General features: G+C 29.1%; 1 protein-coding gene across 4 annotated transcripts in view; it reads left to right on the top strand.

Annotated features, from left to right (window-relative positions):
• Positions 1–24,932, top strand: part of LOC109608862 (calmodulin-beta) — a 91,501-nt gene that overhangs the window by 13,273 nt on the left and 53,296 nt on the right. For 2 of the 4 annotated variants that reach the window (XM_049962122.1, XM_049962124.1), the window contains exon 1: positions 17,752–17,873. The exons of the other annotated variants lie outside the window; for them this stretch is intronic. The gene's annotated coding sequence lies outside the window, so the exon portion shown is untranslated. Of the gene's footprint in view, positions 1–17,751; positions 17,874–24,932 lie in introns of those variants that run through there. 4 annotated transcript variants of the gene reach the window in all.

The raw sequence follows: 24,932 nt of genomic DNA on the forward strand, positions 1-24,932 counted from the left end.
TACCTGAAAACATCGCGAAACTCATGAATAAAATTACATTTTCATGATACGCGAAGCTGCGAAACACGAAATGACCGTATAATACTGACATGTATGGCTTAAATTGAAAGGCATGAGGACACACGATATGGTATTTGGAAAACGAAATATAACTGAACGAATGCCGAATCCGGGATCATCTCGTTAGGAAAGGGAAAATTGATTGTCAATTTTAAAAAAGAACACAATTCTACTCTTTGTATTCTTTTTTTTAATACACCGCACGTTCGAATTTCAAATTAAATTTTGTTTGCAGAAAAAAGTATGCTTTTATGGAACAGAATAAGTTTAATGTTAATATTCGGAACGTTTCCTAATTCCGAAAGTCGAATTTCGAAAGAGTTTAATTAACTATATACTATTAAATTACATTTTCCATTACTTGACCCGATAAAACAATTTATAAGGTTAAAAAAAAATCGAAATTAATTTCATTTATCTTGTTTAAATTTCCCAAGAGGACGGAGAGTACTTTTTGTAATTGCTAACATTACTGCGTAATATCAGTCAATGCCTGACCCATTTTTGAAGTCGCATTATTCTAGTAATTGGTCTAGTTTATGATATTGTTATGCGCCATAGAGAGATGGGTTAATCGATTCACCCTTAATTCCATCGTGTCGCAATTATTTCGTTAATTATTGGTATCACGAACTGGAACCTCACCTCAAACAATTAGCATGTATGCACTATTTTTTTATTAACCTGTCTAACACACAATTTATCTAATGAAAAAATAATTATTATTAATTGATAAGAAGTTATTATATATCATTGAGAAGTTCATAAAAGAGGAAAAAATCACTCATACAGTATCGCACATAATACAGATGTTTAAGAGCGTATAAAACCTCTCGGAACTGATAGACGAAAGCAAAAAACATATTTACGAGGAAAATAAAAAAGTATTAAAGCCAGTCAGCCCAGATGTTGCACCATTGTGGGTGAAAGTTCGTAATGTTCCGATACGTTCAACTTTATTTAACTTTGCTCGGGCGAAATGAAAAAACTTGGAATATGGAGTTCAGCATCCGAAGTGACATCAATTTTGTCAGGTTTTAATGGCGGTTTCTAGTGCGGAATTTTCGACCCCAAAGCCGCAGGAACGTTTTTGTCATTATTGTCTGAGTGGTGTAAATATTTCAAGAATTTAAAAGTTTGAATATATTAGAATTGTTACAGAATCAAATTCGAATAGAATTTAATTATAACTTTAAAATAATGTCTCTTTCAAGAGGATATCAATGTTTCATTAATGGTTGTGAAGAAATTTAATCTTAATTTTCTTTTAATTATACTATTTGCTACGTTAACCTTTATGATCCTTTGTTTTTAGCATTACATTAAGGTAAATGACCACATTAAATTCATAAAATTATACGAAGCTAAACTTTAAATTTAAGTTAGAGTTAAATCATTTACGATAATGAAAAAATATAAAATTTAAAAAATGTACTTCTGAAAAAGTATAAACTCACATAACAAAGTTATAAAAACTAGCTAAAAAGAGTTAAAAACTTTTAAAATTTAAATAACGAATGAAAAATTTAAAATAGTTAAAAACTATTATTTTATTAAAAACATTACGAAACGTTATTAAAATTATACGAAGCTAAATTTAAATCTGTAAAATATTTTATTCTTTCATAAATCGAGTTTATTTTATTTATAAACACATTTGTACATTTTAAATCATTTAGAATAATAAATTAAAAAAAAAAATAGTTTAAGATTATATAAAAAATTAGGTTGAACTGAAATATACATACATACAATACAACGTAAATAGAAAACAGGAGATCTAATATTTATTATTACATACATTAACATGTCTTAATTTTGATTTTATCGATTATATTAAAATTGAATTGTTCAAAATCTAGTTTTAGAATTTGAAGTGAACGATTCTCGGGCTCCGAAATCTGATAATAGACTCTTAAACATAGGAAATATCAGAGGGCACGAGCTGAGCAAACTTCCGGTTAAGTGGAAGTATCTCCATTGCAGATAACTGGAGAGATAAGTGAAGTTCTTGTCACATGCACTTATTGTTTGCTCCAGTGAATGTATTTCCATTTTAATGCTTCAACCAAGTGAACGTTCAAATGATATCAAATTGTTTTATGTCGGCCGTCTAATAAAACGAGAGTTTTTAACTAGCTGTAAAGTTTAATATCAACAGTTAATCGTGTAATTTTAAGGGCGGCTTAACGATTTATCATTGCGACTTTGTCAAGGTAATTGGCGACATAACGTACCAATTTGTTTAGTTTCCAACGCGACATAATTATTACTCCATCCGTAGTAATCAAAACCAGGTGTGGTTAAACACCGTCCGTATTTGGTAAATAGAACATTACAGATAATGGTATTGTTACTATGCGTTTTTGGTGTATGTAACATACATTGCGGATGCTGCATTTAATTTAAAAATTGCTTGGCAATATCCAATTTCCTACATTAAATTACATTTACTATCTATTCGGTTTGGTCATATAGCACTTGGGTGTTGAATTCATAATTCATCTTTGATTAAAGTATAGCTTTTCACCTAAACAAACAACGAAATGCAAATTAGTGTGCTTGAAATGCTTCTCGGTTTGTTACGTTTGCGCTAGAGAAAATTTATTTATTTGTGGTTTCGATGTTGAGGAAAGTTGGAGAAATTGGTCTTGACAAGTCAATAATGAGTTTTGTTCAAGAACCTGTGGACTTAACTAGACACATCAAATTGCATCGGGCGACGCTGAAGTTTCAGAAAATCCCGCCCCACCTAAAGAAACTCACTAAACTGGTACAACACAAATTTAATGGCAAACTAAAGATTAAGGATTGCTGGAGCCATTCGATGTCATATTTTCCGGACACAATTATTTTCGATAAATTGTTGAAATTTTATGTTAACATATAATATTTAAGATTTGAAATTTATATGTATTGTTTTCAGGTGAGTTGATACACTGCATCATTTATTCAAATGTAAGTATTTTCTACAGTACGTCTAGTTTCATTCGCGTGTTCCCGTAATAATGTGGCAGCGAAATGGAAATATAACCGTCATATTTCACAAAGGAATTTCACCGATTCCACCTGAAATAAAATAACAATCGCTTTGACGCTTTTACGCGGTTACAAATGCCAGAGCGACGAGAATAAATTAGTTTAAAGTTAGAAGGATGCTAAATATCAAAATCTTTAAATTTTCTTTTTTTTAATGTGTCTAAATAATTAACAATCGGTAGTGTTCAAGATAAAATTGGAGTAAAATATAAATGTTTAAAATAGATGATTTGCAATATGATTTCTAGATATGTACTGTAATGGCAGAAAGTATATAATATAATCACGTACTACGAATGTTTGTAAAATTTTGTGTCAGTGTTTCAAAAGATGTTTAAACCTTGCTGTAAGATGTCCAGGGTTAAATATTTATCACCAAAAATAGTTTTATGAAAATGGTGAAAAACAAATTGAAACGATATATCAAGATAACTCCATTCTTCGATTCCATTCAAACTAAACATGTTCTGCAAGAAGCGTAGGCTAACAAATTATTAAATTCTGCTGTGTAAAGCTCGGCTTCATACCAAGAGACCAGTCAAAAACCCGCTGTTGTCTTTTAAAAATAAGACTCGTCTTAACTTTGCAAAATTCCATTAATTCTAGATCATGGATAACTGGAAAAAGTAATATTTAGCGACAAATCCAAATTTAACCTATTGAACGTACGACGTCCACGGAATGAAAGGTTCAGTGCCAATCAGTTTTGATAGTGGCCTGTTTTTCTGGCTTCGGTATATGTCACCTTCATAAAATTGATAAAGTAATGGATGGACTTATTTATAAGGATATCCTTGAATAATGGTTCGAAGCATTGTTCAAAATATGTTAAAATGTAGTTTAAGCGGGAAGATATTTATGTTATGAAGTGACAAAGTTAATGTCTTCATTTAAATCCTATAGAATAGTTGTAAAAGATTTCGGATAAAAAGATACAAGTAAAAACATATAGACATAAAAATAATATGGACCCATTCAATTTCCAAATTATTGAGATATGGGTTTTGACGTTGTCAAGGAATCGTTAACAATTAATATTACACAAAATATTCATTTTTCTTGTATATTTTCGTACTAATAAAAAAAAAATATATATTTACATTGCTCTATAATTTTCTAACATGAAAGTTATTTTTCTATGTATAATTAGATTAACAAATTTATATAATTATGAATTTCAGTAATTATGATTATTTCAAAATGATAAAAATGTGTTAATTTTTTAAGAAAATTTGCTCTACTTTCTGCCAGTGCTGTATATGTTGTAGCGTGAGTCTTTTTGGTTTCAATGAGGTACCGGATTGATACGAATGCCAAATCTAAGTGAAATTCGAAAAATATATACAATGTAATGAGAAATATAATTATTTTTATTCTAGTCACACAAATATATTATTTTTTATATTATCAGTACAATGAATAATATACTTCAAGTTATTATCTTTTATTTTAAATCTAAATAATATTTCTATTTAAAAAAAAATCGGTGATCTTAAAACTTGTCGAAGAAAAAAATTGTATTAAATTTAAATTATATTAAAATATGTTATTATTTCTATAATATTTATTAGTAAAATCTTTGTTATTTTTATTTATAAAATTTAAATTTTTGTAAATTTTAACTTATAACTTAGTTGTCCATGTAATTTACTCTTCATCTGGTACTTTCGCATTACTATTTAATACTTAGGTATACATTTAATATTTATTTTTATATGGATTACTATTTCATCATATACCTTTTATGTGTAATTTTATAGTAACGTACGAAATTTGTAAATCAAATTTCTCAAAAATTATAATTAGTAAATACAGGTTCTATAAAAGTATAAACAAATGTAAACTAGTCGTAGATCACTTAGTTCTTCGACTTTCAGCACTCATCCTCGTTCTTGTTCATATCCGGAGATACCGAGGACATTGAATAAAGTAAAACAAGAGGCCATCGCCTGGTCATCAGGTCGCGTCCATGATGATTCTGAAACAACTGAAGTTGTGCGGTTATCATGTGATGATAATTTTGTTACCAATCTGCGATCATTTGCCAAATTTATGCTAAATTCTTCTTCATGTAACCGACGAGAAAATCTATTACAAACGACAATAATCATCGCACTAAATGTGTACTTTGAGCTCTTCGCACATCTCTTTAAGAACACTGTAGATATGGTGAATGGACGGATGAATGCTGTCAGTCTGAAATATACGAAGGAAACCCCCTTTATAATGAAGATGATTGCTACCTTTTTCACCTCTCAGGCTCGTGCGAAATTTGAATATTTGGAGAAATTGGACGCTTGTGAAATGAATTATGACTTCAGTTCTTTTAGCAATTAAGAGATACATTTATAGGAAACTGTTATGGAAACATGAATTAGAGGATCGGAGATTTGAACAAAGTAATTTACTTGACGTACAAAGATACCCCGCTGATTAAGATTATCAGAAGGACGTTTCTGAAACAGGTAGAACAAATAATATCAAACAAATTTTGTAGTAAAAAAGGAAATATTTAAGATATGCTGACCGATGTCTACAACGAGAAGTTTTCTTGATTTTCATATTTTTCCTTAGAATATCATGGGCATCCTGGAGTAGAATAAAATACACAGTTTTCAGGTAAAGAAAAGTAGTGTTAATAGTTAGTAAATACTAAATATGAGCTTGTTTGTTTTAATTATTAACAATCTTTTTTATATTCGACTGTTGCAATGGAACATTGTGACAATAACATGGGTCTCAAACAAGAAACGTCTAATTAATGCGCATTTAGTTTATATTTGATTGAAGTTGTATTTGCACGAGTATTTTGTGAAATTTGTTTTATATTTAGACGCAAATTAACTCCAGATGAAAGTGGTAAAGCAATGGGAACGTTGGAATTTAGGGTTAATTAGATCGAAGTCTCAGATAGACTCAATGTTGCACAAAGTGTTATTTCTCGCTTGAGTACTCGGTTTTATCAAACTGACTCTGTCAAAGTGTAGCAACCAAGGAAAACGTCCTCCTTGTAAGTGGCAGCTAGAAAAAGGTACCGGAGCTCGTAGTGCTCTAGTTACAGTACTATAAGTAATAACGATTTGAAGGTCTCATGTTCACTGGACAGAATAAAGGAAATTTGTATTTCACAGAAAGTAGAACTGGGCTGTACAATGTGATAATCGATTTCGCAAATGACCCAGAGGAGCTGTTCATCGAAATCGTCGAAGAATTCAAGAATTTTACCCACATCAAGGGAGTTTCATAGTGGTATGAGGATAAATTAGTTATAATACGCAAGAGACATTGTTTATGGTATACTACCAAATCTTGAAGCTGCAATGGGCCAGTTGACGATAATGATTCTCCGTATCGCTCTGAAATTGTGTTCGAACGAATCAAAAAACTGGGTGCTGAGATCTTAGAACATCCCCTGAGGCTACCTCACCTAAATCTTATCGAACATGGCATAGGATATGTTAAAACGCTGGCTTTCGGACCATCCATCTCGCCCTAATACTCTTCCGAGTGCGAACTGTAAATTCACTCACCTGGCTCCAAGCAGAATTGAATAAACTCATAGAAGATGTGTCAAGCAATCATCGATAGTATGTAATGTACTAAATTTTATGTATGTATATATTTTATCGAAAATAAAAAATTGATGTTTTATATTGAATTTATATTTATTTGTATCAAAAAATATATTTTTAACATAACTTAATTTTAATTGAAAAATTTTAAAAGATATAATAAGAAAAATAAAATGAGATTTTTGCATTTTCTCTCTCTTTTGAACAAATTTTAATTTTGCTAATAGGTAGGTTAAAAATATAATTAACAATCCTATAGGAGTTATAATTCCATTACTATTAAAAAATAGGGTTAAAAGAGTAGGTCATAAAAGACTAAAAAGATAAACATGTACTTTTTATTTTATGCAGTGAGATATGAATTTCATGCGACTGGCGTAACATCCTAATAAACGGGAACTCGTAGCTTTTTGTACGCTCATGTTGGGATCAGTTCGTTTAAAGTAATAATCTTTATTGCCTCCAGGAATTTCATTTGATGGTTATATTATTTTCACTAAATGTGAGTTTTAAACTTAATTTTATTAAGTGAATTTTTACCTATGTCAGTATATATTATTTGTGACTATTTTCTCTTGAAAATTTTTACTGAAATAAGACATTTCAATTCTACAAGCGGTCAATGAAATTTACAAATTACTGCGAAAATTTCAAAGGGAATGTAAATAATTAATATTTATTAATGATATTTGGTACACATGTCAATAATGAACTAAAATATTATTTTATTAAATTCAGTTCTATACGAATTATATAACACGTAATTTAATCAATAGAGTATAGGTAAACCTCACTAATTTATGGTACACATTCATATGCTCTTGGCGTACTCCGGATCAGGGTGTTAATTTGTTCCTGATGCAAAAGATCCATTTTATTTCAATTGTTTCAGTGTCTCTGGTTGTTTGAAGAAATAACTGGGAAAAAAGGTAAAACTGTAATATAAGCTTGTCTAAACATCTAATTCAAAAAGGAGTAATGAAATGTCATATATTATTTTACTGAGTTTTTAAGATGATTCTATCTTAATACTTCATGTAACATATATACAGGTGTCAATCGTTCTTGAACAAATACGGGATTCAAAAATAACTATATTCCACTCACCATTTCAATTCATTCGATCATTGCTCCATTCGAATGTTGTCGCCAATGTCTCAGGATTAATGAAAGCACCAAGTATGGATGGTAATTGCAGACAGCTGACCGATATATTGACGATTCATCAGTTGGTTACGACAAACGGGGGTCACACAATTTGTCGACATATGGCGATATTTAAAAGTCAATAGTCGTAAGTATCGATCTTCCCTTTCCGTAGTACCTCTTGGGCTTCCAGAACCAGGTACGATTTGATCACATTTTTACACACCATCCAATCCAACATTCGCACACATTAGTCACAGACCTCTTCTAGTAATTTCTTATCTAATGAAACCCTCGACGTTTTCTTTCTGGCGATGTTGGTGGATGAGCCCTTTGATTGTGTAAACAAAATAAAATGGAATTTTAAACCAAATAATAAATTGAAATAAATAAAAATACAAAACTAAATGAAAACTATTATTTCTAATAATAATTTCTGTCAAAGTGATAAACTGATGTACAAATATAACTGACAAGTTCATATTTCTTGGTGTTCGCATTTTGTAGATAACTAGCATTTATAGAAAAATCATAAAAATAAACAATTTATTCTCATTAAGTTATTCTACAAATATAAAAAAAAATATCATACATTTATATTTTTCAGGTTGCTTTTATTCATAATATTTTATTTGTATATTTATAAAATTATTATAGTACTTTCTGACCAATTGTATCTAGCCACCTGGCTAATATCAGATCCAACAATAATATTAAATATGTTTTCAACTCTTTTATATTTAAAGTAATAATGTTTATGGCTTTTAGCAGTTTAATTTGATGTTCTATCTACGATAAAATGCAATAGAATAAATTGGATTACATCTAGATGCCTCTAGAGGCACATCATTCAATAACATTCAATTAGTCTCATTTTAAAACTGGAATAAAACAATCATGTACACAGTTTCCAGTGGTTTAAACACATAGTTTTCTAATATTCAAGACTTTCCTGCTTATCATATGCATTTAAGCGGGGTTAAGGTCAAGTGCACTTTGAAAATGCGGTCATGGAAGTTATACGTCCTGCATAATAACGTGGTTTAACGTTGCGGTTCGTCGTCGTTTTTTCTCCCGCCTGGAGATCATTCCGAAGTAATTGCGTAAACTTAATTATTGTTAAGCTCCCTCGGACACTTTCGTGTGCATTAATTAGTTCATTCATTAATTAAAATTAGCGGCGACCCTTGAAAGAAGATAGCCCCGGGGAATGTCCAGCAAACGCCGAAGCTTGACTGAAACTGTCTACTTTGTGCGTAGGATTAATTATGTTCTAAATCCTGTGAGGATAAAACTCTTAATTAAATTTTCAAGAAATTGTTTTATTATTAAAACTGTTGTTGATTAAAGTGTAGTATATCTAGTTTTATATAATACTGATATAAAACTGTGCAAATATAAAACTATATAGAACCTAGAACGTTTACATTTTATATTGTAATTAAAACTTACCTGACAAAGGAAGGGGGATGCATTTGTTTAAACTAACATAATAATGTATTGAACGTCCACGATGATTAAGACACTCACTGACTTGCCTTGGCATTGGCCTAATAATGTGAACAGTTTCGTAGTCTTCTGCCTATAATTTGATGTGATGATGAACAAGTGTTCGATGTACAGACCTCTCCACAAAAAATATTGGATTTCGTCTTTCTCCTCGGTGCTTTTTGACACATATCTAACCATTAAATATGATCGACGTGAGTCAGGACTGCATGAATGAATAAATGAATGAATACGTTTTCATTTCATTCGACATCTCAAAGCTGTCGTTCTTTACAGCATCCTAATTTTGATAACAAGACTTCTTTCTTCTGTAAACCATTGGCAGTAAATTGCAAGAGTGATAATAACATAAATAAATTGATCTCGTAGAAATGTGAGGTTCGCACATCGATCATAATACAACCTTATTCAAACCACACTCTTCAATAATTCTAAATAGTTCTTCGACTCTAGTTCATTCGTTTGGGAATTCGCACAAACTAGAGCATATTTAAGATAATAATTCACTATCTATCAAACTCATTTGGATGACTAAAATTTGTACGTCTTCATAATATAGTAATGCATTTGAGGTGAATGAAAGAATTTATTAGACACAGCAAAAGTGTAATGAATTGAAGAATTGTTTCTGCTTTATATAACACATACAAAAAATGTGATACAAAAACTCTTCGAGAACAACTTCAATATTTAATCACTTTTTGTCTTCATATAGACGAATGATTACATTAGACCTCCGCATCTACATGTTCTATTTTCTATGTCATTGAGTTACTGAGAACATAATCAACAATAAAATCTGGTTATCATTTTATTAAATCTCTTAAAATTGTTATTACTTCAGTGTTTAATTTATATGATAATATTTGATGAAAAGCCATTTATGATTGTGAAAAGTGATTATGCAGATTTAACTAAATAATTATTTTTAAACATTAATTATAGATTTATAATACTATAAGATTATGAGATAATTAATATAATAAACAATAATATAATTTTATAGGAAATATCTAAATAATAAACAAAACAGAAACTTTATAATTTTATATTTTATTAATCAGTTTTATTTATAGATAAAATACCTAAATGATTTCGATTTATACAAGATTAATATTTTGTATATAAATAAAAATAAATTAATAAACAACAGTAAAATTAAATTATATTTTTGTATGTTAAAATTTGAATTATATGTATGTAATAAATAATATATGCGTAAATAAAATCAAATGTGACAAAATAACTGATTTACTAATGTATGAAAGCTCTATTAAAAGAACTTTTAACGATTTCAGAAAAGATAGAAAAGTAACATCACGCCATCTTACGTATCTCTGCCCATACTTTAAGGGAGGGTTCTCTCAAATAGTTTGTTACGCTACAAGCAAACTCATTTCGACAAGGGGGTAGTTCGTAAAAGGTAGATGGCCGTGCTATTCCCCGTTTAATGGAATTATCCACTTTGTACATCAAACTAAACCTTCCCTTTCATAATTGATTGATATTGTTAGTTATTGATTATTTGCTATGAATAATTTAAAATACTTTGATCTTTTTAAACATTTCATGATTGTTATTTATTATTTAGCTATCTAAAATGTTAACTGATTTTATTCAAACAATCGTTAATATTTCAAAACAACAAATGCAATAAACTATAATTTATAGCACCCAAACACATTTTAAATCAGTAATGTATACGTGTACGTATAATTGTGTTTAATATAAAAATGTAATCCCTAATAAAATACGAAGTCCCAGTTCCAGCTGGTTCTGTCGCAAATTGGATTGTTGGGTTTAGAATTTTAATTGAATCCGAGACAAGCAGGAATGTTCGGGTCGAACAATGTTCTACGGACACTTTCCCAAGATCCTTCTTGTCATTCCAGGACGACAATGTCCTTCTTACCTGTCGAATAAGAGGGATTACCCGAAAGTCTTTTTCCTGATTAATAACTCTCTGGCCAATACTGTACTTTAGTTTAGTTTTTATTTTTAATCGTGAATCTTTGAATTACTTAAATTTACACACATGTAAAGTTATTAAGCATTTATTATTATAATATTTTATGAACCATTGACAGATAAAGTAAAATCTTGCGTTAAATGCTCAGTAGGATATTTTTAATAATAAATTTAATTTATAATCTGCCAAATTTTGACAAGGGTTCAACGTAAATGAGTAATTGAATATTAAGGAAGACCCGAAAGTTTTGCAAATAAGCTTGAGGGAAAGGGTTGAATCATTTAAAGAGATGTTTCTGCCGGTTTTCTAATACATTTCCGAAACGCTTACTTCCCTGAAATTTATCAAGAATTCTATATAATTGTCTATAAATTTTTTTATTAAAAAACATTTTTTAGGAAAATGGTTTTGGAAAGTGTTCAAGAGCACTTTTTCCAAGAAACCTTTGTTGTGCTTAAATTGTAAAATTGCCTTTCGACTTGTTTTATTCTGCATACATAAAACTTTCCAAACTTTTAATGGACTGTGTAGTTTGAAATGTTTCGCTGTTTTTTTAATTCCGATGTTAATTTCCTTCCTAACAGGAAAATTGGATTTTTAACTTTTAAGTGGGTCATATTATTTTTATGGGAATTGTACCGATTAAAAGAGCTTTAATTCATCACAATTTTACGTATTATTTATTACTTTTTAATTAGATATATTTATTAAACCAGTTGAAGGCAAATTTTATTGTCATCAGTGTCATCCAATTTTGAAATTCGGAATCCAATTACGAAGTGAAATTCAACGGAAACGCTTTTGTCCCCTTCAAGCGCTTAATATCAGGATTTTCTATAAAGATATCGATTTGATATAATCATCTGCAGAGTGCATCCAATGTAAATGAAGAATACGTTTTCAGATGAAACATTAACTTCGAATGGGACGCCGTTTTCATCCAAAGATACAAAAGCCATTTCCAAGCATCGAATTCAATCTCTGCTTAAATGTATACCAGTAACTTTTGTATAGAAATGATTCAATTAAATTTAAATCTTGTGTGTGGAGTTTATTTGGTCAAGTTAATGGCGTTAAGGAGCAGATTACTCAATTAAATATTCATGGAGTTTGCGAAACAAAATTCCATGGAGGTAATGCAGAAAGCACGTAATTAGGTTATCCTTCCATTATATTCTGAATCTCGCACCGGGACATTATTCGACATTAAAGACTTAAAATGGTTTCTTAAGTACACGATTATGTTTGTGTTTTATGATATTTATGTTTTTTAATCCCAGATTTTAAATATTTTGTTGCTACATTTAAATAGCTTTAATGGAATTTATATTAGAATTTCATTAATATAATTAACATTTTTTCGGTTATAAGTTAATAAATTCTATTTCTATTCTTTAGTAATAGATATGTTATAATGGATTAGTTTTAGAAATATAGAAATTTTTTCTATCGATATTTAAGTTAACATAATTTAAGTATACTAACCACGACAAATACACTTATATTCTCATCGTTCATTTAAATTACGTGTGGGACAGTACTTAATAAATTTCCACTGGATAAATAACAACTAAGTTACAGATGAAGAAAATTCAAATTTGATGCAATTTTTGGAAATGGCTGAACATTTCTCTTATTCGAATAATTTATTCCAATATCAAGTAATTCCAATAACTTAACTTTAATATTTTTAAACGATAATTTATTTAATTACAAACATTTCAAGCTTTATGAGACCAAAATTGTATAAAAAATTAAATTATTATGATGTAAAAAAGAAAAACCTGTTAATTTAATTTATTACTAAATATTTGTATTTTTTATATATTTGAACTATGTATGTCCATAAAAAATGATCTTAATTTACTATAATTCCAACAGCATGGACAGTATATTGTACTTCAATCAGTGGCGACTCGTGAGTTTTGAATGTGGTGAGGCATATTATATATAGAACAAAAAAAATCAATATTTTATTCTTATTTATTCATAATTAACAACATACAATTCGAATAGTAAATGCTTGTGTATATGTGATATAGTATATCCGCGGTTTTTTGCCTCGTATTTCTTAAAATATTCAAATTAGAAATTGGGAGGTTTAATTTTTTAACAATAAACATTTTGTCATAATAATTAAAACTGGAAATATACATTTGTTTAATAAAAATCTTCAACCTCTTTCGTGATATTACTGGTTGACACCATATCGTAATAAAAATAAATGCTTTATTAGAAACCTTTCCACAACTGAATCCACCACACACGAATACGATCAAGTAGTTTTTGAAATTGAAGAATCGGAAATGTTCAGGAGCTTTGGTGTTATATCATTGGCTACAGGCATGCCTCAACTTCTCTATCACTGAAACAATAGACCAACCAAAAAGCGCATGCGCGAATATTGAAATCAACATATTGTCCTTCTTTGTTTAGTATTATTAAAATAATAAAATGTATTTTTTAAAATTAACGTTGTCAATAAAATCATTTTCATAGGTATTGTCTCACCTGCCTCATCTGAGGAGTCACCACTCCTTCCAATATTATGTATTACCTGATAATTTCCGTAGTTAACAAGTGAGTAAATCGAATATTTTTGATGGATCAAATCATTACATAGAATAATGGCAATAAATTTAACGATTACGACTTTGATAAGACACCGATTTGATAGCATTGTTAACAATTTTTTGGGAAAACACAAAGGTTCTAATAAGATCGACACATAGAGGTAAAATAAAACTCAAGTGATATACACATAACGTCAAAATTCTTGGACCCCCCTCGTAAAATAGAAACAAAAACTAATATTAATATAACGTTTTTATAGAAATGGGCGCATGCAAATTGCAGTTTTTCGTCGTCATCTAAAATGTTTTGGTCTATTTTTAACACAGCATTGATTACATTTTCTCAGTCAGGTGTAAATAGCAACTAAAATAATTTTATCTACTTGTCGAAAAATGCCTGGAAATCAAATTTCTGATTTTGATACATCAACAGGGTTGGTCAAATCACCAAATTTTAACAACTCCTGCCGTACCTAAATCATCTGTGATCATAATAGTGTGATTATTCCAAGAAAGTGGAAATGTGTATAAAAGACAAGGTGGTGGACGTCCAAGAGTAACAAATACAAGGGAGAATCGTTACTTAGCCAATTTTATACGAAGCAACCGTAACGTTATTGTCCCAGCTGTCTCAGAACATAGTTTAAAAGAACCTACGGTCACTGATTTTTACGACTACAATCCGACAACGACTTGCTGACGCTAAATTAAAAATCAGACGACCATTAGGAGTGCCTAGACTTATTAGACTACATACAGCTACCCATCTAGAATTGACTCAAGAACACATAAATTGGCTTTTACCACAGTGGAGAAACGTCCAAGTTTGGTTTGATGAGTGACAATCGGCGCCTGAGGGTTTGGAGGGAATCAGGACGTATAGCACGAATAGCTTTCCCAAAAAAATTGTCTCATTTCAGGGAAATATTGGTCGTCGGACTCCACAATTCCCAAACATTAGCAGGGAATATCTACCTTCAAAATATTATCAGAAAAATTATTCTACCCATGAGAAGAAAATCTCATTTTTATGGGCGATAATGCTCGATCGCGCCTCACCATCTAAAATGCGTTAAAAGAAGCAAAAGTGTAAAGATTGAATTAGCCCGCGAAGTCGCCAGATATGAATCGGATCGAGCACGTGTGTGATATGTTAGGTCAAACAATTTTAAAGAGACTACATCCACCCACATCTCCTCAGGAGTTAGTTGTAGGAATTCAAGACGAATGGGCCAACTTTTCCCGAGGAGACATCAATAATTTAATTCTTTCAATGCCACGGCGGATTAATTAACTATTTCAGAACAAAGGAAGATATATAAAGAATTGAGTATCTATGTGTTCCTTTAAAGTACATTATTTCGCAAATTTACAAATTTCAAAAACCTACTTTTTGGTTCTAGTTCCTTTTTATTTTTCTTTCTACCAAACCCAATAAACGAATATGCTAACCTTTGTAATAAAAAGCAAATTATGTATAATTAATTATAACATTTTAATCTCTTTTATTCCCCAAAATATTAGGGGGTCCAAGAGTTTTAACGGTGTGTGTATATGAAAATAAATATTCAATAATTCAATTTTGATTTCCAAACTCAAAAATCACGATAAAAATTTCATTTTCTGTTAACTTAATTGGATGTGTTCCAAGATAATAAATGGCTTGAAAACTATGAAGAAGATAAAACGTCCCACCAAGATATGACTGAGATGGAAAGGAGATATATCAAAGCTTCCTGTTGAGAAAATGATGACGTGCTAATGCTGCTTCATTATACGCGAAGATCCGTCTGCTATAAAGTGTTAACGTTCATATCGCAGCTATTTACGCAATTTAAATGGGTGAAAACTATAGAGATTTAACAGTAAACTTCAATACTGTTTTATTTACTGTCGTAATATTATTATATTTTGTTTGATCTTTCTAAATAAATAAAAATAAGAAAATTACGATACATCATCCAAATTATAATATAATAATAATATTTTCACTCTGTTGGTACTTGTAAATTAATATATTTGTTTTCATATATTATTATCTAAAAATTAGTTTTTCAACAAATACATGTTTTAATATGTAAGTACATTTATAAACAATAGTATTTTTATTAACAAATTATAATGAATTTTGATTAAATTAATTAACCAATTTTAAATCCTATAAAGTACTTTGTAAAATAAATACACATAATACATTGTTTTCTGTTGCAAACTGAACAAATAATTCCTTTACAAATTCCACTATGTTTAATTAAAATATGCGAAATTGAGTTAAATCAGTAACAAATATAAAACACATATAAATTTGGAAAAACAATGGTTACTGAACAAGACAAATATGTTTATTTAACATAGTGTTTATTTAACGATCTCATTAGTTACTTGGCAATCAAACAAATTCGTTAATTAGACAATGTACAAACAAATCAGATAATAAACATCTAAATTATTCTGTTTAATTTTGAGAAATGTTCATTAACTACTGAATATATAAACGAATTTACAATTAATTATAAATTTTAAGTTTTTATTTTATTTTAAATACAGAAAAACTTAAGTACAGATACTAAATTACTTCATCGCAATATGTAAAGGAATGAATACATAAATAATAATTAAGAGATGAGAAGCATGCAAATTTTTTAATTTAATTAAATCCGCTCTTGAACATAATAATTACATTACATATGTAGATTACTCAAAACATGTCTATCATTTTATTTTTCAACCGAAGTTGAATATTTTTTACCTCCGATTTAGAGTTATTTTAAACATATAAATATATATTTTTTCATTTAATTTTTATTGAGTCACAGGCGGCAATATTTAGATTAATTTTTCACCATCGATTTAATATCATTTCAAATATATATTTTTAAATAAATACATTTTTTAAAATTAAGGTTTTTATATTTTAAAGCACATAATTTCAATAAAAAAATTCGTTTTTGAAATTGTTTCGGTGTTTAAAAAAAGTAATTTATTGTTTTATTGAAATGAACTGTTATTTTAAGGCACATAATTTTAATGAAGTATTTATAAACCTACTTCAAGATCTCAGTCAAAATTAATCATAAGTCTTCATAAAAATAAAACTTCTTTAATAATAAAAAAGTGATTTATTGAATTTTATTATTAAATCCACTGTTTAACGCTTGATTCGGTCATTAAGTTTAACCATTAAGTCACAGTGCAGTCAATAAAAAAGTTTACGGTTTTGTATGAAGAATTATTGGCGTCTCATATAAACGGATTTCAATAAATGTCGAAGGAACTGTGTCCAAAGTCGCAGTAAAATGTCACAATCGATAAAAGTTTCATGATGGATTGTGGAGTTAAAACACGTATGACATATGGCAAAGTCTTCATACTATACAAATTATTTTTAAAATGTAAGTTGATGTTCTCAATACATTTTTAAAAAGGGTATATTAATCTTTGTCCAATATTATTTAATTATTTTATTCAGTATTTTATTGCAAAGAAGCTGGATGGGGTTTACAATATTCTAATGTCATTACGAATTAAGGTTTTAGCGAGAATCTTAAGTTCAATCGTCCGATATACCGTATTGCTTCACATAACATACCTAATAGCTTTTCCACAAAATAAAATGTTCCGCTTCTTCGGCTGCAGTTGTTGGAAGTCTTTAAATCCATTTAAAAACTAATTGTGAGTGTTCCTGAAATTGGATACACTTATTAATAAAAAATAACATTATTATACATTGTACAATGTGGCAGTAAAAGGTGGACCAATTGAATTTCATATAATATTTGTCCGCGCCGATCCGAAGGGCAGAAACGGAGCGTCGCGACGCTCCGTTCCGTAAACCGAAACCGAAACGGTGTGGAAGTTGGCGCGCGCCAGTCTCCAATCGGCTCCGGTTTGATACAGTCTCGGCTCCGGATAATCCGGTGCCACGTGCGCGATCCGATCGGCGGCACACGATACGAGAAAAAAGGGGGCCGAAGAACGACGCCGTTCAACCGGACCTGCCACAAGGTTTGATATGTTGCATCTCTATGATTTTTATGAGCGTGGTAATAATGGGATTTATTTTATGTGTAATTGGCCATTATCATATTTTATTATTTATATATTTTTTTATATTATGATGAGTTTGGAATTGGACATAATGTGAAAAGGGGGTAATGAATTTTGGTGGCTGAACGTTGGTTTAAGTAGCATTCGAGAATTAGTGACCCAAATAATCTAATTTTGTTTTTTGATGCTGCAGTGACCTAGATAAAGTTTAATTAAAAGTATCTGAGTCGCAAACAGTGTTTTATAATCGAATGCTCTACTAAATTGGAATGTGCAGATTAATATTTTATTAATTTCAGAAGTTTCATAAAATATATTCTCGCTTATAATTGGCTATTCAAAATTTTTACAAAAAAAAAAACAAAGCCATAAAGGACAAACATAATTTTAAATTTTTATAAAATTTATGTGCTTACTTATAATTTTTATGATTATTTTTTTTTTGTAATTAAGCTAAATAGAGAATAATTTATTCACTAATATTTTTTGTTATATATTTATATAAATAAGTTTTTTTTAATTTGTAATTTAATTAAATTATTTTAACTTTAATTGCTTTTTTAATATTATTAAAAAAATAACCATGAAACCTACAGAATAATAATAAATAATGAATATGATTATTTATTAAATAAAATAAAATATTAATTAGTTGCGAATGTATATTATTTAATAATTTCATCAATTGAAAATTAATAATAAATTGAATAAATATGAAAAAACATTTATTCCCTTAATGTATTCATGCAAAAACTGTTTAAACAAAATTTTCTTTTATTTTTCTCAGTTTGTCGGATTCGTTATGATAATGCGTTCCCGGACTGTTACATTTTTTTATTTTCACAAGTCCAGAGTTCATTAAATCTTTTGTTTCTTTATCTTTTTTATTGACGCGCAAGGATTAAAAATACTTCATTTATACTTATTAAAATGCGAATTTATGTTTAAATGTGTTAAAATTGTAAACAATTAGTTTTTTTACTAAATCTATAATTCTTTTTAAATGAAATTTAATATAAAATGAGAGGTCTATTCTATTTTATTTTTTTTTTTTTAATTTTGAAAATTAATTTAAATACTAAAAGAAATATTCTTAACTATGTTAATAATACTTTTCAAACAGAACAGTAAATAAACTAATTTCAAAAGAGCATGTTAAAAATATTATACACTTCTGTTTTACATTTACTTAAAAATAGTTTTTACTAACAAATTTAAGTTTTTAAATTACAGTGAATTAAAAAAATATATATGTATTAAAAAAATGAATAAACCTCATGTTTGTATTTCCTCCTATAAAATAAATATAAATGAGAACGCGTTTCATTATATATTTAAAACAGTTTTAACCTTTATAATTAAACATTTTAATAAGTTAACATAAATATATACTGAAGTGGACAATTTGAATTATTTGACATTATATTGCGACAAATATATTATCAAAATAAGTTATAATAAGTAGTGTAATCTCGCACATGAATTAAACAAAATTACGTCAACAACAGAATATCTAAACGAGTAATAAAACTAATGTCTCCAAATTCTTTGGGAAATTAATAAAACAAAATTACCTAATTACTTAAAAAAAGTAACAGAATATTAACCAGTACATTTGTCTCCCAAGGCTGGTTTCAAGTGTCAATTTGTATTTGAAGACGATACAATACGTGTTCAATTGAATTGCAGTCTGGTGGACGCGGAGGCTATTGCATCAGAATAATGTTTGCTCGGTGAGGTCGTGTAATTATCGTACATAAAAACTAAATCTGGTCTAGATTGGTTTTGGTTGAATAACCAATTCGTGATATCGTTGACCATTTATAGTTTCTTGTTTTAGAAATTCCATCCCAGACTGTTACACAATCACATCCAAAAGCAACAGTTATATATATATATATATATATATATATATATATATATATATATATATATATATATACAATATACAACTATATTTTCCTTATGATATCTCTCACCAATTTCACGCCATGCCCAAATAATAGTGACATAATGTGAACCTAGACTAATCTGTAAACAAACAATTATGACATTCGGCTATGGTCTAATATAAATAATCAGAAACCGATCCTCTATCTTCTGGTCATAGCTCGTTGTCCACCATCACCATGTTGGTATTATCAAATTCCGTATAACGATTCCAAGTGCGGCTTATTAAACTTTATACTTTTTTGACTTAGATTGTTATGTTCTAAAATTGTAATTATTTCGGAAAAATCATCGGAACAAAGTCTTTTTGAAGCCAAATAACAGATAAACCGAATAAAATATACTCAAATCCAAAAATTTTAACACAAAAAAATAGAATGTTTGTTTAGGTCTACTTCCAAAATTTACAGTCAAATACTTGTCACGACTGCTGCGGGTAAAGTTGTGTCTGAAGCGAAGAGTCCCATATTACTCGAATTCCATACATTAATTGTTCTACTACTACTGTTTCTAATAGTCTGGAGAGATTAGACATTTTTCTTTCTATCTTGTCTCAAATATATACAATGGAACTAAATCGGGAGAACGAGTTGGCCAAGACAATACTGCAGTACCTCTTGGTTGTACAGAGCTTTTTTCATGACGTTCACAGTAGACATAGACCGATTAACTCATTTCAGTGAGGGAAAGATCACCTTCGCTAAGTCTGATAATTCGTCCTTGTTTCAACGATGTTAATGATGAAATAAATCCTCGTCTTATTACTCGGGACATTAAGAGATGATCACTTTGAAACCACAATATTAAACCAGACCACAAACAATAATAAATAAAGAGACAATTTAAAATATGAATAAAAACCACCACACAATAGAATTGTTTGTTGACTGGTTTAATATTATGGTTTAGTGGTTGATTATACAATGATGTAAAAATGCAACTCACAACTTTTAAAGATGTAAATTCATTTTTTTATACATTTTTATTGGTAAGTTAAGGTTAAATATTATATTCATGGAGCAAAAATATTGCGAATTAATCAAACTTGTCTTATTCAAAAGATACATCTCGCCTACTTAAAAAGCATTACAACATTCTTACTTTTTATTTTTATATATAAAAATATTGTGGGTTCAACCTTTTTAGCGGTATAAAGGTACATTATATAAATTTAGTACTTTAAAATGATACATTGTTGTAATCTTTCAGTTAATGGCTCTTTCTTACAACATTATAGCTATAATACTTTAAAAATAAAATTTAAAAGTAACAAATTAGGTCCTATGTATGTTTAAAAATAGTTCTTAAGTAATCGAAGATATTAAAATTATTAAAAGTAAAACTGTACATAAATAATGCATTAAAATAAAAGCTACTATGCACATTAAAAGTTATACTCTTATAAAACATTATTTACGAATACCCCATTTTATAACAATAAAACTCCGACAGTTGCATTACTTCCATTCGCTTTTACGTCTGCCTCATTCCGTCTACGTTTTCCTGTCGGACGTTAATTTGAATTTTAATAACGGCCATTGCGCCCAGTTTTTTTCCATCCATCCGGTGTGGAACTTGAACGGCGCCACATTCTAATTTATATGAATGGAATCGTAACCCAGGTAATTGAATTTCAACTTGGGATATGATGAGAAAACAATTTGAGTGGAAACAGACTATCCCCAAAAAGCACTTGGACCGGTCCAAGTCGTCTGTATAAATGAATACTACACTCAATCATAAAAAATAACGTACCATCGAAATTTCATTTTTTTTGTCGGTACATTTTCCAGTTGTTGACAAAGTATTTTGAACGATTAACGACGGGACCAGAAAAATTTTACTGTCGTTGTTACGAGATACGTGCTAATGCATTCCTGACGATTATGGACCTTGTTAGTGGGATAATGAAGATCAAAGCGATACCGCATCCTGAATTCGAGTCAGTGCGAAACATCACATCCGGAATTTCCACGTTACGATGCAGGATTACGCCTAAATCGAACACACGTGCCGGTTTTTTTTCCTCGCACTAAATCCAGTGATGCCACGACGTCACCGTTCCTTTGGTCGACGTTAAATTGGTCTTTTAAATTTCTTGCGTCCAAATAAATAGGATTGTTTAATTTGTTTGATATGTTTTGCTGTTATTCGGTTTAACTGAAAGTTAACAAAACTACGAAATATATTATCGCAAAAGGAAATAAAATATAACACTTTGGAACAATTCCAGTTTCTAAGTAAATATCTAATTTGTTTGTTGCAGTTTTCAATAAAAGAAATGATAAAGGAATTTATTATCAAACTAAATGTTCTCTTCCAACAATGTATTTTAAAACAAAATATAAATATCATTTTTAAAATCTTGTAAATTAAGTAAAAAAGTATAGATCTCATTAATTTATTTTTCTTTTTTTGTTTCTTTTTTTAAAAAATATAAGAATTTATTGCAAGATAAATTGTATCTTTTAGTAACAAATTCTAAAACAAAAATAATTATTATTTTATAAATTTTATATTAAAAAATATATTAAAAAATATTTAAAAAACATGTAACTACTACAGATTTGACCAATTTTTAGAAACTATTGAAGTAGTAATTTTCTGAGAGTCTATTATTAAATCAATCTTTATAATTTATTTTTAAGAGTAAGAAAAAAAAACAAAAAGAAATTAAACATAATAAAAAATTGAGGTTTCTAATTTGTTGGTTGTAAAAAAGTATAAATAATAAGGAAATTATTAACAAACAAAATTCTAATATATAAATAACTTTTGTAGATTTGTAAATGAAATTCAAATTATCTGGAAGCTAGAACTTATTTTAATTTTTAAGAAATATTACATCAGAATGTTTTTACTCATTATTAAATCAACTTTTATAATTTATTTTTCCATTATATTCTCTTAAGGATTAAGACACAAAGAGAGAAGAAATAATCCTAGCGTTTCTAAAAATTGTCTGTTAGTGATAATAATCGTATTATTTCGTTTGTTGTGTTTCCGCTCCACACCTTACTTTTTTTCTTGTTTCATCGAATATCCCATTAGGGAGTAATAATTAATTTTCCTCACAAAATCGGTAATTGATTTTATAATGAAGATTTTAGGAACGTTTAATGCAAAATCGATGGCTATTCATTTTAGTATTAAGTCTGACATCAATTTAAGTTTTTGTGTATTTCCAAAATGATTTAATTTACGTCCAAATAATCGATTTTATTAAATATAATTACTGGCTTTATTTATTGTTAAACATTTTACATATACTTCACTATGGACGTTGTACAAATAACAATACTAGTACAATATATAAACCCACATATTTGTTTGAATTAAGAGATTGACTAAAACGCTTATTGAAGTGCACAGTTCCTATGTGAAAATATTTATTACCCAACATCGATTTGTCGATTTAGTGGACAAAATGCAAAACCGGCATGCGACTTAATAAACCATCCACTGCAGTTACAAATAAATACAGTAATAAATAGAAATTCCATGTAAACATGCTAGTAAATCATTTGTAATTCGAATGAAATTAACAGGCCGTGAATAAATATATTATGATGTAATGTTCCATCGGATATTTACAACAAAACAATGAAGCGATTTTACGTAACAATAAAAAATAAAATATGAAACAATATACTCCAATTAGCAGAAGTGCATAATAGGATATTTTACAATTAACCACGCCCCTTAAATGCGCAGTTGTTTAATGCAACATCTGCGCACTTGCTCATTTTCAACTTATACAAACTCTGTCCTACCAGAAAATCTACATTCCAAATTACCGAGTGTATTTATAGTTCCGCCTGGACAGAATATTTTATTGTGGAATAGGAAAGGAAATTTCTGGCGTAATAGTGATATACGTGTCGGAATAAAACATGAAACCTATAGATCATGTCGACCACTTCTTGACCCATTTCGAACAAGAAACCGATGGGGTTGCATTTCCTCTACAATTTGATCGTCAATTTATTTCCCATAGTATCTTAAATATTTGTTAGACATTGTCTCGAAGGCGTGAGTTAGTCTTGTCATTTTTGAAATATTTCTTCAGAAATTCCTTAATTATATCAAAAGCTGTGTTCGTTCAAAGGAGTCTCCAGCTTTTTCAAATGATGCACTCTGAGAAAAGTCTCTGGTAATTTTATTATAATATTTTGCTGATTACTCTAAACCCAATTTTTGAAAAATGTAAGTAATTAAAATATTAATAAAAACTAATTGAAAACTTCCTCTCCGGTTATAATTAAAACTCTATTGTAACAGAGACTGCAGTTTTCAGAAAACAATATCGCAGCATGCAGTTTTCTTATAAAGAATCATTGTTCCTCGAAAGAGGGTTGAACAAAACTTGGCCAGCGTCCCCAATGAAATCTTGAAAGCTTAAAACTTCGTTCTCGTTACTTTTTTCGTTTCGCTAGATCCCAAATTTAATATTTCAAATTGAAATTTCAATACGGGATTTCGTGGCAAGCGTCACGGAAATAATTTGTTTTTTATTGCTAAAACAGAACGGATTACTTGTTATTCAGTTTTGTTGGATTATCAACGAGAATTTGGGACAATTAAAGTTAAATTAAACAGTTTACGAATATTGAAATGGGCCCCATCTATTGGACGGTCGGTTAAAACGGCCAAGACAATTTAGAAGGCTGACGAATTTATCTTGAATAGTTCCTAATTATATATTGCTCCGTGAGCTCATTAATTTTAATTAGGCGCTTTTGAGTGGGTTAAGGAAACTTCGCGACTGAAAAATGTAAATTTTTAGCGTAAGTCCACTATCTTAAAAGTTTGGATGTGCGCAAACGGGGCCTTCGTATTATTGAATTTTCCACGCGATACCGGAACTGTTCAAACAGAAAAATGTAAATACCGAGTTCGGACGGAGATACAGACTCTTTATCATTTCATAAAAATGTTTAATATGGAAACTTTTTCAGGCAAATATTAAAGCGAATTAGGATTTTTTTTCTTAGATTTAATTTGTTTGAGTTGAAATAAGTTTCCGTATATTGATACTTACACCCAATTATAAAATCCTTAAACTTC

The sequence above is a fragment of the Aethina tumida genome, chromosome 1 (genome assembly GCF_024364675.1).
Source record: "Aethina tumida isolate Nest 87 chromosome 1, icAetTumi1.1, whole genome shotgun sequence".
NCBI lineage: Eukaryota > Metazoa > Arthropoda > Insecta > Coleoptera > Nitidulidae > Aethina > Aethina tumida.